Genomic DNA, 12,437 nt, shown 5'->3' with positions numbered 1-12,437 from the left:
TTATCAGCTGAGTCTATCGTTAATATTGTCACGCCTCCCTCCTTCAAACGGGAAGGAAGAGCTATTTTCATCATCCTTGTGGCTATGGCGAAAGAATGTATCTGGTGGACGCGTCTGAAAGGATTGGAGACAAACACTTTCCTCTCTGGTCAATCTCTCATCAACTTCTTCAAGTACCACTTGAAAATGAAAGTGAGAGTAGAGAGGCAAGTTTTGTCTAGCGAATGTTTTAAAAAAAGATGGGTGAATGTAGCAAGAATGGCACGTATGAATGACGAAGCCACCTTGAGCATGATCCTATGAACCCAGAAATTGAAAACAGAGAGTTGCTTATTTGCAAAAAAAAAAAAAAAAGAAATATAACATGTGACTCCATTGACCGAGGTTACCGTGGTCTTTTCCGTAGGCTTTTCTTTCCACGGGTAAACCTCACCTGTCCTCCCCTTTACACTTCATATTGACATTTCTGTGATAACGATCCCTATTGATCAAATTTTTTTTTTTCCTCTCCCCCTTTTTTTTTAACCCCCTTCTTTTTGTCCTCTTTCTCTCCTTTTACGATCCCTTTTGATCGAAACTCCCCCCTTCCTTTTTTCTTTTCTTTTTCTTTTTTTTTTTTTAAACCTTCAAAAGAAAAGCTCTACCTTGTAATTTGTTCTATCTGTGTGCAGCCCTGTGTGGCTAATAAAGAAACATATCTATCTGTCTGTCTGTCTGTCTGTCTGTCTGTCTGTCTGTCTGTCTGTCTGTCTATCTCTCTCTCTCTCTATCTATCTACCATCGTCCTTGCAACCACTGCCACCATATGTAACTGTCTCATCGTCACATTCTTCAACTCTTCATCTATCTGTCTGTCAATGCCTGTCAGTCTCTGCCTTTCTCTTCTGTCATCTTTAATTTTTGCTCGTTCGCATTTTGTTCCTCACACACACACGAAGGCACGCGCACACACGCACGCACGCACACGCACACACATACACATACACAAACGCACAGAATGTGCAATATTAACACACACGCATATACATGACCGCACGCACTTCCACTCATTCGCACTTTCACTCACTTTCTTCCTTGTCTTCTTTCTTTCATTCACTTACTCGTTCATTCATTCTTTCTCTCTCTCCCCTCTTCCCTCCCCTCCTCCCTCTCTTCCTCCCCTCCTACTTATCATTTACTTACCTACCGACCGCACCCTCTTTCTTTCTCCCCGCCTCTCCCTTTTCCGATCTTCATCTTTCTTACTACAATATCTTTTTCTTAGACAACTCTCTTTCTGTCTTTTTTTCTTTTTTTTCTTTCTTTCTTTCCTTCTTTCTTTCTTTTTTCTTCCATCCTCCCTTTCTTCCTTCCTTCCTTCCTTCCTTCCTGCCTCCCTGCCTTCCTTCATTCCTCCCTCCCACCCTTCCTTCCCTTCCTTCCTTCCTTTCCTTTTCTTTCCCTTCCTTCCTTCCTTCTCACCTTCTTACCTTCCTTCCTTCCTCCCTCTCTCTCTCCCGCCCTCTCTCTTTCCTTTTTTTTCACTCACACATTCACACTCCTTTTCCCTTCTCTCTTTCCCATCTTAATGTCTGTTTATCTTTCATTATTTCTCACTCACCATCCGCTTGTTTTCGCCTTTTCTTTTTTCCATTCTTATGGACCATTCCCACTTTATCTCCAGCATCCTCTTTCTCCTTCATTGTATTGCTTTCCTATCCGTCCCTCTTTTCTTTTCCATCAACATTCCTAATCTTACAACCTCTTTCTTCCTTTCTTCCCTTTTTCCTTTCTTTCTTCCTTTCTTCCTTTTTTCCTTTCTTCCTTTCTTTCTTCCTTCCTTTCTTCCTTTCTTTCTTCCTTCCTTTCTTCCTTTTCCCTTTCTTTCTTTTTTTTCCTTTCTTTCTTTTTTCCTTTCTTTCTTTCTTTCTTCCTTCCTTTCTTCCTTTCTTTCTTCCTTCCTTTCTTCCTTTCTTTCTTCCTTCCTTTCTTCCTTTCTTTCTTTCTTCCTTCCTTTCTTCCTTCCTTTCCTCCTTCCTTTCTTTCTTTCTTCCTTTTTTCCTTCCTTCCTTCCTTCCTTCCTTATTCCTTCCTTTCTTCCTTTCTTTCTTCCTTCCTTTTCTCATTTGTTGGCTGTCAAGATTATTTTCCTTTCGTATATAAACATACACGCAGGCATAAATGCGCTCGCGCACACAATACACAATCAGGCGCGCGCACACACACACACACACACACACACACACATGCATACAGCTAGACACTACCAGTAACGCACGCACACACACACGCACGCACACACATACACACACACACTTCAGCATGCACTCCATCTTTCCCTCTTTCACATTCGAACATTTTCTGAAGCTTTCTTTCTCTCTTTCTCACTGTCATAACTTCTTTTAACTTGCTTTACGTGAAGACCTCTCTCTTGCATAATCACATATATGATATACATATATGTATACGATATATATACGATATGTATATATATACATGTATGATATACATATATATACGTACGCGACGACAGACAGTGGTAAACTGATATACAGCGATCAGAGGCATTCACATACAAGGGCGCAGGCGTGGCTATGCGCCGAGGTCGACTTTGCCTTTCATCCTTTCGGGGTCGATAAATAAAATACCAGTTTCGCACTGGGGTCGATGTAATCGACTTAATCCGTTTGTCTGTCCTTGTTTGTCCCCTCTATGTTTAGCCCCTTGTGGGCAATAAAGAAATATATGTGATAAGAAATTTGCTTCCCAACCACATGGTTCCGGGTTCAAGCCCACTGCGTGATACCTTGGACATGTGTCTTCTACAATAACCTCGAGCCGACCAAAGCGTTGTGAATGAATTTGGACAACAAAAGACTGTTGCTTCGAAACCACAAGTTTCTATACCTAGACTATAAATTTATATTAACAACAATAATAATTGGTGCTCTGGTTTTGTGGGTAAATACCTATTTAGCATTTCAAGAAAAAGAAATTAACCAACTGATCTGCACAATGCAAATACAATCTGTAAATAGAGCAATAAAAATATGCGAAACTTTTCTCGAGTTCGAAATGTGAATTTGTTTTTATTATTTTCATTCCAACAATGGAGCTTTGTATCTTTGGCTTAAACCATCTCCTTCCTTAAAATACTTCAAACAATTAAAAATGTAAGAGAATACATACATACATACATACATACATAGATGAAATCAGCTGCCCTCTGAACACCAATGTAGTTAGAAAAATAAAGGAGAAAGAGGACATCTATGGACCATTGATATGGAGCTTGCAAATCCACACACACACACACACACACACACACACACACACCACACACACACACACATACACACACACAAGGAATAGAGTTGATCCCAACATTTGGGATACTTGATTGATCTGTAGAGGAAATCCACTCCATAGATATCAAAACCAACAAAATCGTGACAACAACTTACAACCTCCACAGAAACAGCATTACTATGATAATGTTGATAGGCTCTACCTAAGAAGCAATGAAGGTGGTAGACGTCTGAGATCAATGCGGAAGGCCTTCGAATGCAGTATGGTATCACTCAGGCAGCACTTGCTAAACAACAGCAGCATAAATAAATATATAAATGCAGTGCTGGAAAGTGAATTGAGCAACATTGTACGAGCTGGCAGTGAGCACCTCAAGAAGTAGTCTCTTCCTGATGATCTATACAGCCCCAAAACAGCTGGATTCTCTTACCTCAGAGCAGACCTGGATGGAGAGCACTCAGCATACAAAAAAAAAAAGACTATGCATGGGTATGTTGCCCGGAATCTTGAAGAAGACAGTAGAATTGACATGAAGCGTAGCCTCTCTTGGACACAAGACCACTGCATCACATCACACTTTGAGGGCTAAGCGTTTGCAATCCAAGAACAAGAGATACAAAGTACCTGGTGAACAAGAAAGATAGTCATGTTCTTGTAATCCCAAGGTGCAACCGCATGTGTAGGCTATGTCATGTTTCTGCGGAAGACATCACGCATGTGATTAGCAGCTGCCCTAAAATGTCGTCACGGTACTACCTCTTTATGTGGCACAATGTTGTTGCTAAAACAATTTATAATGCCATCCGCCAAAAAGTCTATCCTGAAATAAACTTAGAAAATCCCTCTGTTATGGAATACATTCATAAATTCCAACTCAAGGAATACTGGTGGAATATTCCCATCGAATCTTCTGTTAAAAAATGTAAACATAGCAGGCCGATATTGTTGCTTGGGACAGAGGGGCAAAAGCATGTACCATCATAGAGGTCAGCTGCCCTACAGATATAGATACCTCTTTGGAAATCAAAGAAAAAGCAGGCTTGGTAGGGGTGCCGGATTAGTCGTCAACGGCCCGACAATGCGGCAGGCTGTGCTTCTAATAACACTAAACACACACGCACACACGTATGCACATACATACATACATACATACATACATACATACATAATACATACATACCCACACACATACATGCATGCATACATGCATACATGCATGCATACATACATACATGCATACATACATGCATACATACATGCATGCATACATACATACATGCATGCATGCATGCATACATACATACATACATACATACATACATACATACATACATACATACATACATAGAGGAAATCAGCTGCCCTCTGGACACCAATGTAGTTAGAAAAATAAAGGAGAAAGAGGACATCTATGGACCATTGATATGGAGCTTGCAAATCCAGTATCCAAGATATACATTCAGCTTCATACCTATTATCATTGGAACAAGAGGATACATACCAACTCATCTGGAGCAAAGTATGACTGAACTTGTGTTCTTTGGGAGAGTACGCAAATCTTCAATTCATAAACTAAAACTGATCACGATAGCTGAGACTATAAAAATCTGTAAGATCTTTTATAAGATTTAGAGGCTGATGAACACAACCTTGCTACCGGTCAAAATTCATTCTAAATTAATGAGAACACACACACATACTGAAAAGCAAGCCACTATTTTTTCTAGATACATGCATAACAGACCGCTGCTATTCTATATGTATACGTAACAGGCCAGTGTTTCTCTCTATATATGTATAAACTGTGAGCTCTACGCTTGCATTGAGTACTTCTCCGGTGCACGAGCGTGTGCATAAATTACACACCAGTCACTCGGGAAATGTACAAGTACGTCTACAGCATAACTATGGTAATGCAGTTTTCATGACTTAGCTTTCATGACTTATCTATGATATCTCCCCCTTTGATTCCTAGTTTTTCTTTTATCACTATATTGTTTTGTAGCTCCGTGTTTTATTGTGGGACCGATGACGTATTGTGATACAGCTTTTACTTAGTAAAATTTGAGAAACCGTTGAAGGGAAATTGTTATGTACGACATCTCTCAACAAAATGCAAAGACGTTTTAAAATATTTTCAAAATAACGCTTGAAACCCGGAGAAGGATAGCTTACAATAATAACATTGAAATAAAGAACAGTTGCATGATCAACATGTGCTGCAAATAGTACTAACATACATACATACACACACATATATATTGCCACAGATTAGTGAGTGAGTGTGTGTATGTGTGTATATAGATAGATAGATAGATAGATAGATAGATAGATAGATAGATAGATAGATAGATAGATAGATAGATAGATAGATAGATAGATATACGTGTATGTGTGTGTGGGTAAATTCTTTAGTTCATTTGTTATCAGAAACACGTCAGGGGTACGTAATAGATATTCTGGGCATAATTCTTAGTTATTTATCAGTCTTAGGCCAATAAAAGAAGAAAGAGACTCCAGTGCAACTTATTCTCATGTAATCTAGTTTTGAAAACGGATGATCGTCTAAAATAATAGAAAAGACCACACAACGGTGAATTAACATGTTAATTCAGTAAAGTGCAGGGTGACATAAATATATTCATTTTACCATTTATATTGAAATGAATATGCTTACATATACCTAATATCTTGGGGTCCTTTATTAATGATGGAATCGCAGGGTTGTCATGACATACAGCGTGTCTCGGATATGTTAAACACGGAGGAGCTCTTTCCCTCTCCAGGTCTGAATACGCCAATTTCTTCCAGAGAAGACGTATAGATTCCAGTACTGGATTGGTATTTAATTTATCGATTCTTCAAAGAAGGAAAGGTAATTTTGATCTCAGAATGTCGGAAAGTGTATCACAAAGCGTTCTATCCGACACGCTAACGACTCTACCAACTCGTCATCTATACGCCTAATAAATGATATTACTCACCTAAATATAATATGGTATATATTTCCAAGAGGACTTGGTGGTTCGTATCTTGTCTCTAAAACTGCGCTGTGTCCTTATTTAAGTATTAACCACCACCAATTCACCTAGTCAAAAGTAAGTTCAACATGCTGGAAAAGTTTCATCTTCATGAATGTAAGAAAAACGAACATTTCGTTAGCTGCTAATGCCGAGTTCGCTTATTTTGTTTGATTTCGAGCCAATCCTATCACAATCCAGAACAGACACAAAACGATACCGCTGGGTCCAATAACATGAATGATATTTTAAAATAAGCAAAATAGGTTTACAGACAAAAATCTCACAAGTCTTTAAGCAAAAATAGATCACAGAAGCTTGGTTATATAGTGTAAATATACATGATTGAAAGAACTCAGTTTTATCGGAGATGAGATTCTTACAAGATTCAAAATTACAATGATTTATGTTCAGTAAATTTTTAAGTTGTCCCTATTTGAAGTATAATAATCTTTTCTACAGTTCCTTCGTCTTTATATAACTTTCTATCCTTCCCTACGTGTCTGCATCGGAGTTGATGATATTCTTTCAAGATTTAAAATCACTATCTTTCTGTTGACGATCACACCTCCATATAATTTATATTTTGGTTCCAAAATTCCTTTGCGTGAAAAAAAATATGCTCGCTTTTTTTCCCGTCTGTTAGGTAGTTATTTGTTTATGAAACAAAAAGATACCCATATTCTCAGACACAAAAATCCTCCAGAATAGTTTGCTTAGGTGTTCTATGATGACCCCAGCGTGTCACAGAGTATATTGTCGCCCATATACGCTACACAGTCTCCATAGAATGGTAGTCGAGAATATCTTTTACCAACGTGCTACTTGAATAATAGAGGAGTGTGAGCGCTTGAGAACATTCCATTTGTCAGATATTTAATATTGGTCTTCACTTGATCTAGAACTGCAGCTCTGTCAAAGACACAAATGGTGATAGAGTGTGTTTCACAAACGGATCACCGTTTGGAAATCTTTCTAAATACTCTAACTTCAGTGTATGTCTGTGCATCATCAACCATGGAAAACAGAGCCTTCCGTGAAGGTGTTGGTGGCAGGTGAACCTTTTGGTCAGAAGAACCCGACGCTTCCAAAAGAAGCGAAAGGGTAGACATCGAAGGCTGGCCAGATGAAATCTGAATTGAGGTGTGTTGGTCAGGCGATTACGTATTAAAGTGATTATGTTACAATTGACCATTTCTTCTCGATCATTCAGTAAATTTCGTTCAGTCAATATTTTGGTAAGACTGGTCAGCCTAATCATAATCTGGCCCCTGTTCCTATCCACCTGAATATTTGACTCCAACCAGACCCCAAGTCCCTAAAAGCTCGTCTTAACTCAAGTCCTAGTCCTTTCCTAAACAACATTAACTCCTCATACGATCCAGGTCAACAAAAAGATATCAACTCTTCGTTGTTAGTTTGAAGTGCAAGGGACCACTTGACGGAAATCTTAATCTTGCTGATGGCTATTGCATCAAGATCAAGCGACATGAGATCATTGAGTAGGCAGCCCTGTTGAGGATATCCTGAAAAAATAACTGCAGAATATTAGGGATAGCGGATATCACTTTTTGCAAAGAATTTAGATTATAGAGTATAGTCTGGACAACGGATGGTTGAATGCTAAAGGGTTTTGATATATGTGTTTATAGAAAAATATTTTTGATTAATATGTTAGTAAGATGTAATGAGCAATGTGAATGTTGGACTGAAGTACTCAGATGTTTAAGTGGAGGAGTAAGAATTAAATTCAGATTGATCGTATTAGTCTGATCCAGTGGAAAACTTGACAATATGCTGACAGTAGAATAACAGCAATGAAAATATAGTTTAAAAATGAAACGTGGATCCGTAATTCATCCCACTAATATAGGGAAATGAACTCAAAGTCTATGAGTCATCAGTCTGGTATGTTAACACTCTTTTACTCAGCCTCGTTGTTAATTGCTTTAGTTATAATTTTTGACCATGCCATGAATTCATTGAAATGATGTGACTTCCAGAAATACCCGGATGATCTATGTTCTCACTTCTCACGCCACCCGTTGTCATAAAACGAAAGATACCACTCAATCTTAAAGACACTTGAGAAATGTCGTCTGCTTTTACTTTACATCTTAAATAATAAATCTTATATTCCGACATTTTGGCAACACAATTGTTTTCTTTTTCTTTTCTTTTATATTTCCTTTTACCGTCTGCTTTCTTGGAGACGTTTTTTTAGTTGTCTTTTTACTAAAGACATCTTATTTAGTTAAAACGTAGGCATAAGAGCGGGAAATAGTATTTATGACCTTTGACTTGATACTACCATGCATCAGTAGTTGACAGCAAAAAGATGCAGGGGTGCCGATATGCAGGGAGTATATGGAAGAACGGGTTTGTGCAATTAACTGAAGGCTGCATGAGACGCAAAAATGGACATAAAAGCAAAGAAACACATTACCAAATTGAGAATATAGAAAAATGAGAGCTTTTGAAGACACATTTTAGCTTATCTAGTCATCTTCAATCCTATCCACCGAAATATTCTTGAATAAATATATTAGATAATGAAAAATATAAATGATTTATATGCTGATAGAAAAAATATTTCGAGGAAACTGGAACACATAAAAAAAACAGAGATAGCCTTTATCTTTTTATCTTTTACTTGTTCCAGCCATTAGACTGCGGCCCTACTGTGACACCGTTTTGAGGGGTTCAGTCGAATAAATCGAGCCCAGTACTTTTTTTTTAAGGCTGGTACTTATCCTATCGGTTTTGTTTTGCCGAGCCGCTAAGTGGGATACAGACAAAGCCCTTTTGAATAAAAACATTCTGTTTGGACAGTGGCACTAACTAGACAAAAACCTCTCAGTTCAATAGAAAAAGAGAAAAAAAGTCGCTATGGAGTCGGTGTTGCTGAGAAAGAGATGTATTGTTGACTGGTGGCATAGAGATTTTTTTATGTTTTTTATCTTTTATGTTTTTCAGTCATTGGACTCTGGCCATGCTGGGGTATCGCCTTGAAGGCTTTTAGTCTGGCAACTGGAACTCAGTATCTTTTTTTTGTGTCTGGTTCTTATTCTATCGGTCTCTTTTGCCGAACCGCTGAGTTCCAGGGACATAAGCAAAACTAACCTGTTTATCAAACTGTATGTGTGTGTATGTGTGTATGCGTGCGTGTGTGTGTGTGTGTGTGTATGTGTGTAATAATATAGACACAAAGACCCTCCTACACACAAATACGACGGGCTTTAACATAGTTTCCGTCTTTAAAATTCACTCACAAAGCATTGGTCGATTCGAGGCTATACTACAAAATACTTCCCGAAAGTGCCACGCAGCAGGATTGAAACTGAAACGTGTTGATTACAAAGTGAATTTCTTAACCACACAACCATGTCTGTACGAAGATTTTGTAGACTATTTTGTTCTATACTCGTCGAAAATAATCATATACATAGACAAAAATAAATAAAAATCCATCAGCCCATCTGTTAATTTTAGTATTAACTTTAAACGATAAAACAATATTTTAAAACAAAGAATTATGTGTCTTACATCGGCTCAATTTATAGAAGTTAATTGCTTTGTATTAATTTCCTATTCAGACATGATTACATCAGCATACTCGTCTATACGTAGTCGCTGCCAAATACAGAAATACATCTGATACAATCTTATCTAAATAAAGTAAAGGAACAATACCCACGAGAAATTCGCGGTTTCCGAACCACATTAGCGTCAATAAGTTTTCCACATACTTTTACATAATTGAAGTATCCTGAAAGGGAATGATAATTTGATAATAGCATCAAGAGAAAGATGACTAGGAATTATCCATGGTCTTTGAGATAAGAATCTTCAGATTGGAAACACTCGTTATTAGAATGGAGTAAGTCTTTCAAAGAATCTATTTTTGTCTCTAAAATGTCCGTAGTATTAGCTATTTGACACCGATCTTACGCTTGCCGTTTCCATCTTCTACCACTACAATATCATCCTCCAATGTCTGAAATACTGCTTTTGCTTTTGATATTGTATCTACCAAGACGTTGTGTTCGTCGAGCTGGAGACGCAATATTAGCGAAACAGCTATCTTTGTTATTGTGATGATCACAACAGTTCCCAATCACAAAAATTTGAATGAGCCAACAAGGGAGACTTAACATTTTCGCTCGATCCGTTAGAAATATCAACAAATTTCCCTCAAATATAGGTGTAGGAGTGCTGTGTGGTAAGTAACTCGTTTACGAACTACATGGTTCTGGGTTCAGTCCCACTGAGTGGCACCTTGGGCAAGTGTCTTCTACTATAGCCACGGGCCACCCAAAGCCTTGTGAATGGGTTTGGTAGACGGAAACTGAAAGAAGCCCGTCGTATATATATATATATATATATATCAACAATCAAGGAACGGCCATAATAGGCCATTCACCCACTAGAAATAACAGCCAAAGCTTCAACCGCAAATAAAAATTAATTCCGTAAACCAGGAGAAAATTTAAAAAACATTTACCCTGTAATTACAGGGTAAATATATATATATAATATATATATATATATCAACAATCAAGGAACGGCCATAATAGGCCATTCACCCACTAGAAATAACAGCCAAAGCTTCAACCGCAAATAAAAATTAATTCCGTAAACCAGGAGAAAATTTAAAAAACATTTACCCTGTAATTACAGGGTAAATGTTTTTTAAATTTTCTCCTGGTTTACGGAATTAATTTTTATTTGCGGTTGAAGCTTTGGCTGTTATTTCTAGTGGGTGAATGGCCTATTATGGCCGTTCCTTGATTGTTGATGTTGAACTTAAAAATGGTCTATGACTATTTAATTTTTTCCCACTAGGCCGCTGGTGGCAAAAAATTCTACAAAATTTTTTTGCCACCCTATATTGATTAATATATATATATATATATATATATATATATATATATATATATATATATATATATATATATATATATATATATGCGTGTATGTTTGTGTTTGTCCCCCACCAACATCGCTTGACAAAATCGATGTTGGTGTGTTTACGTCGCCGTAACTTAGTGGTTCGCCAAAAAGATAGAATAAGTCCTGGGGTCGATTTGCTCGACTAAAGGTGGTGCTCCAGCATGGCCGCAGTCAAATGACTGAAACAAAATTAAAGAAAAGACCGTCGATGTATGTGTGTGTGTGTTTCCTTGACCTTCACTATATATATCGTATATATGTATGTGTATAAGCTCGTCGTATATATGTATATGTATTTATATATGTATGTATGTGTATATGTTTGGGTGCCCGTGTTTCTCCCACCAACATCGCTTGACAACCGATGCTGGTGTGTTTACGTCCCCGTAACTTAGCGGTTGGCAAACGAGACCGATAGAACAAGTACTAGGCTTACAAATAATAAGTCCTGAGGTCGATGTGCTCGACTAAAGGCGGTGCTCCAGCACGGCCACAGTCAAATGACTGAAACAAGTAAAAGAGTAAACCATATTCTAATGTCTTAAAGGACAGATTGGATAATATAGTTAAGAATATACCATTTCTACCAAACGGAAGTGACGGTCACAACTGGAATGATTAGTAGTATTTTTGATCGGTATGTGCGTGGCAGTTAAACAAGAGATATGATATTCTTCAACAGGCGCAGGCAATGCTCTAGTTAAGAAGCTCGCTTTGTGACCACATTGATTCGGGTTCAGTCCCACTGCAAGGTACCTTGAGTGTTTTCTACTATATTTCTAGGCCGACCAATACCTTACGAGTTAATTTGAACAGAAACTGAGTGGAAGCCTATCGAATATATGCATGTACGTACTTACGTACGTACGTAGGTATGTATGTACGTATGTACGCATGTATATATGTGTGTATATATGTGTGTGTGTGTGTGTTTGCGCGTGCGTGCATGTTGTTTACCAGTCATGATGGCTCCTTAAGTAGTACTGTCATGGAGAACTCTTCCATATTAGAACAATTTCAAAGTGCTTGGACATGATGTTATCATTGAAAATATTATGCCTAGTGTTTCCAGGCATAGGTTAGATGTTTTGAGTATGCATTATATATGCATACTGTGGAGGCGCAATGGCCCAGTGGTTAGGGCAGCGGACTCACGGTCGTAGGATCGCGGTTTCG

Source organism: Octopus sinensis, linkage group LG6 (genome assembly GCF_006345805.1).
Source record: "Octopus sinensis linkage group LG6, ASM634580v1, whole genome shotgun sequence".
Classification (NCBI taxonomy): Eukaryota; Metazoa; Mollusca; class Cephalopoda; order Octopoda; family Octopodidae; genus Octopus; species Octopus sinensis.
Note: the sequence above shows the minus strand (reverse complement) of the source record.